The sequence below is a fragment of the Chenopodium album genome, chromosome 12 (assembly GCF_948465745.1).
Source record: "Chenopodium album chromosome 12, dcCheAlbu1.1, whole genome shotgun sequence".
Taxonomy (NCBI): Eukaryota; Viridiplantae; Streptophyta; class Magnoliopsida; order Caryophyllales; family Amaranthaceae; genus Chenopodium; species Chenopodium album.
The window spans coordinates 37,113,746-37,118,999 of record NC_137845.1 but is presented as its reverse complement, the minus strand read 5'-3'; positions in this window follow the sequence as shown (position 1 = coordinate 37,118,999).

Sequence of the window (5,254 nt, the reverse complement as noted above, 5' to 3'; positions counted from 1 at the left end):
TTTAAATCTTTTGAACATAAAGTCAAGTCAATTAGAGTCGAGTATTAAAACAAATATGGTTTAAATTACAGCGCGTGGTCAAGAAAGGAAGGGCGTTTAATCAAGGACAACACTTTTGTTCAAGTCTTAATTTTTGACAAACCAATCGGTAGGAAAAGGAAAGCTAAGAAAGCAATGGCTAGTCAAGAAGAACTTAATGAAGTCAAGGGACAGGTAGCCAACTTGGCTGAAATGTTGCAAAACCCTATCGCTGCAAATAAGTAATCCTGAAAAACAAAAACAAATGGACCTAATCCAGGAAAGCTTGGGCAAATTGTCCAACGACTTTAGATTTCAAGAGATTAGCTCCCAAGGGGTCTCGGTGGATAAGGACCTTCTCCCATAAAAGTTCAATCCCAATGACATGCCTAAGTTCAAGGCTATAGACAATCCTTATTTTCATTTAAGAGCTTTTGAAACTGTAATGAGTATTAAGGGGATAGATAGAAAAGCATTTCATTCTGTATTTTCATTATCCTTAGAAGTTGTATGTCAACAGTGGTACTTTTCACTTGATAAAGAGAGGACCTCTAGTTGGGAATCCATTGTGAGCGCTTTCATTGAAAGGTATAAATGCAATATACAAGTTGAAACCGATCATAGAGAATTAGAAATGCTAAAACAAAAAGAAAATGAAGGTTTCACCTCCTTCTTTAATAAATGGAGGGAAACTACTGCAAAAATGGTTGAAGTGCCTAGTGAAAAAGAATCCGTTAGAATATTCATTAAGAACCTCCAAGAAAAATACTCTAAGCACCTTAAGTACCAAAGCAACTTAAACACTTTCAAAGGTTTATATGATATTGGAATTAATATTGAAGATGATCTTGCTAAACAAAAAGTTGCTAATAACAACTCAAGTAGTGGCTGGAAAAATAAGAAGAACGACAATCCTTCTTCATCCAAATCTACCCACTCAAATAATGTTAGCACTTTTCCTCTAAACGAAGTTTTGGCAATGAATAATAATCAAGGACAAAAGAAACCATTTAGGAAGAATTATACTCCTATTGGTATGAGTTATGACACCGCATTTGATCGCTTACATGCAAAAGGTCTTATAACTCCTATTGGACCATTTGGGGACCTACCTGTCGAAAGGAGAACGACTAGCTAGAACCCAAATGCACATTGCAAATATCACCAAGGTAGGGGTCATCCTACAGAAAATTGTTGGAGACTAAAGGAAGCCATTCAAGACTTGATCGATAGTAACAAGCTCCCATTGCCTCCTGCAAGTAAGAAACCAAGTATCAATACCGCACCGCTGTCGGATTCCTTAGCTATTTCTGACAAAGAAAACCAAGAGGATCCATCTAGCCTCATAGAGCCTATCGAGACCATTGAAGAAGAAATCTTCGAAGACGCTCTCGAATTCCATGGCCAGGAACCTGCAACCAAGCAAGAAGTAGTGACATTGACATTAATATTGACAGAATTGAAAAAGTTGATCTCACAAACCTTTGAGGCTATAAAAGAGGAAAATGAGTTACTTAAAAGTAGACCCCCACCTAAACAAAAGAAACCTTTTTCTCTCCAAGTAATTGACACTCCCAAAAAGAATAATAGAAAATATACTCCAATTGGGACGTCATACACAAACATGTTCAAAATGCTCTTCGAGAATGGAAAAGTTCAACCTCTCGAACCAAGACCATTTGAATCACTGAAAAGAATAGACAAATATTATTGTTCATATCATCAATCAGGGGGACATACAATAGAGCAATGCTTCAAGTTTAAGGACTTGGTTCAACGTTTGATTGATGAGAAGAAATTAGTTCAACTTCCACAAGATGCCAAGATTAATGGAGTATGGGACAGTGACGATGAGGATGTTTACCTTAAAGACATTGAAGAAACTCCTTTATCAACAATATACCCAGTAAGTGACATTTGGGACGAGGAGGATTCACCCATAGATGTCCTCACTAGGTCCGGGAGAATACAACCTCCCATTTCAACACAACCTATATACCTTCTATTCAGCAAATTCCCGTGCCTATTATAGAAGACAACGATGTTGTCAAATAGTTAAAAAAGACTAAAGTGGAAATGAATGTCTGGAAACTTTTAGCCACATCTCGAGAACATAGAGTTGCAGTCATGGATGCGCTGGCTAAAGTAGGCATAGATTCGGACACTACTCCTGAGGGACTTGCTAACTTCCTCACGAGTGACCTTCCAAGTTCAATCAATTTAGTCACTTTTTCGGATAAAGATCTACCACCGGAAGGTGACAAACACAATAAAGCTCTAAACCTCACAGTCATATGCAAAAGAATGAATGTCCCCATGACTCTTGTGGATAACGGTTCAACAATTAATGTGTGCCCACTTAGAACCGCAAGAATGTTGGGAATAAGAGATGAGGATTTATCCCCATCAACCCAGGGCATAAGAGCTTATGATAACTCACGTCGTCAAGCACTAGGGACAATTACCATGAATATAACGGCGGGTGCAATTGAGCATGCCACTACATTTCAAGTAGTAGATATCAAGGCATCTTTTAACTTGCTATTGGGACGCCCTTGGCTTCATGATTTAAAGGCCGTCCCTTCATCTCTTCATCAACAAGTAAAGGCCATAGTTGGAGGCATTCCAATTACCATTGATGCTTCATCTATGAGAATCAAAACAGTAGAAAATCCACTAATTAATGTGGAACATGATGAAAATGATGAAGATTTGTGGGGCTTTAGCGAAGAGGTCTCCTTAATAGAGGAAGATGAAAGGACCCCTCTTCATTACGACCTCCACTCAAACATGATAACGAATGCTATCCTAAGAAAGCAAGGACATTTTCCTAGAATGACTCTAGGAAAGAAGAAAGGAATAGCTAAACACATTGGCGTACCTGGCCTCCCTAAATTGGATACTTTCGGACTTGGTTTTGAACCAACTCGCGAAGACCTTAAGCGGGCCCAGGAAAAATCAAGAGCACGAAGAAATGCCCGCACACAAAAAAGGGAGATACCCACGGATCAATATCCTCTCACTTTAAATGGACAATTTATAAGAGAAGGAGAGGACTATCCTTGTCATGAATTTCCCGAACCCTTCGTTGTAAATGGTATAAGACAACCTGGGTTCGAAATATTTTTGGATTGTTGCTTCCTAGACGAGATCCCAGCTCCAATTTATAAGGAGAAAGCACCTCCTTGTTTCGACTTTAATGTCATGGGACTCCTCTTTGGAAGAGAAAAGAATGAATCAAGATACACGGAGGATGATTCTTCACTTATCCAAGCGGTTCTCCAAAGTGAAAGTTTCGACCCCTCCGAATTTATCACTCCAATAAAAGATCAAGAGCGTGGATGGCGCAAGACGGTGAAGGTAACCATTACAAATGGAAAGAAGATTTCAATGACTACAGGACAAGGACCAATGTTCAAAGAATCGTCTAAGTCAGAGTCTGAGTTAGAGTCTTCCCCTATCGAGTCTTCTAAGTCTTTAGTTGTAGCACCCTCATCTTCTATTTCTACTCCTAGGATAGTTAGCAATCAAGTCCCGACGGACATTTCTTTATTTGATGTAATGATTTCTGAATTTAATAATACGTCTTCTTCCCCGTATTCTTCTTGTTCTTCTTTATCTAAAGATGACGAGTATTGCTTAACTAATGATGAAAATGATAAAGAAATAATTAAAGCAATGGAAACACTTGAAAATAAGACTCCACTAATTGAGGATACAGAAACGGTTGATGTCTCATAAGATCCAACCATTAAAAGAGAAGTTAAAATCGGACTAACACTAAACAAAGAAGAAAGAATCGATTTAATTAATCTACTTAAAGAATTTATCGATGTATTCGCTTGGTCATACGAAGATATGCCGGGCATTAATAGAGAAATAGCTCAACACACAATACCATTAATTCCAGGAATGAAACCTTTAAAACAAAAGTTACGTCGAATGAAACCCGACGTGGCTCTTAAGATAAAAGAAGAAGTACAAAAACAAATAATTGCAGGTTTTATCAGGGTATCCAAATACCCTGAATGGGTCGCCAATGTTGTCCCGGTTCCGAAAAAAGATGGTAGAGTTCGAATGTGTGTCGACTATCGAGATTTAAATAAGGCAAGTCCAAAGGACGACTTCCCTTTACCACACATCGATATTTTGGTAGATAACACAGCAAATCATGCACTTCTCTCATTTATGGATGGGTATGCAGGATACAATCAAATCCTCATGGCTGAAGAAGAAATGGAAAAGACAACATTCATAACACCTTGGGGTACTTATTGCTACACGGTAATGCCATTCGGGTTAAAAAACGCGGGTGCTACTTACCAACGAGCAGCAACTTCCCTACTCCATGATATGATGCATAAAGAAGTGGAGGTCTATGTGGATGACATGATTGTAAAATCAAAAGACCGCCAAGGACACCCAATAGCCTTAAAAAAGTTCTTTGAAAGACTAAGAAAATACAACATGAGATTAAACCCCTCCAAATGTGCTTTTGGAGTTACCTCAGGGAAACTCTTGGGATATGTCATAAGCTCTAGAGGAATAGAGATAGATCCCACCAAAATTAAGGCAATCATGTCCATGCCACCGCCCAAAACCGAAAAGCAAATTCGGGGATTTATTGGCCGGTTGCAATACATAAGTAGGTTCATATCCAAGTTAACCACGATATGCGAACCAATATTCAAGAAGCTTAAGAAAAATGTACCAATCATATGGGACGATGAGTGTCAAAAAGCCTTTGAAAAGATCAAAGCCTATCTCTCGAATCCTCCTGTATTAGCTCCAGCACTCCCTGGAATACCCTTATGACTATACTTAACCGTCACAAAGGAAACAATGGGAGCTATGCTTGCACAAGAGGTAGAAAGCAAAGAAAATGCTATTTACTACCTAAGTAAGAAATCCGAACATCAACAGGAAATACGCCATTCAACTTAGTATATGGAATGGATGCCGTACAACCTGTAGAGTTAGAAATACCTTCTCTACGCATTGCGTTAGAAAGTAAACTTGACGAAGTTGAATGGACTAGAGCACGATATGAAGAGCTAATTCTACTCGATGAAAAGCGACTAGAAGCTCTACATCATACTCAATGTTATCAAAACCGCATGGCTAGATATTTCAATAAAAAGGTCAATACTAGAAGTATCAAGGTTGGGGACTTGGTATTAAAAACATTAAGAAAAAATGTTTTGGACCCAAGAGGCAAATTTAGACCTAACTGGTC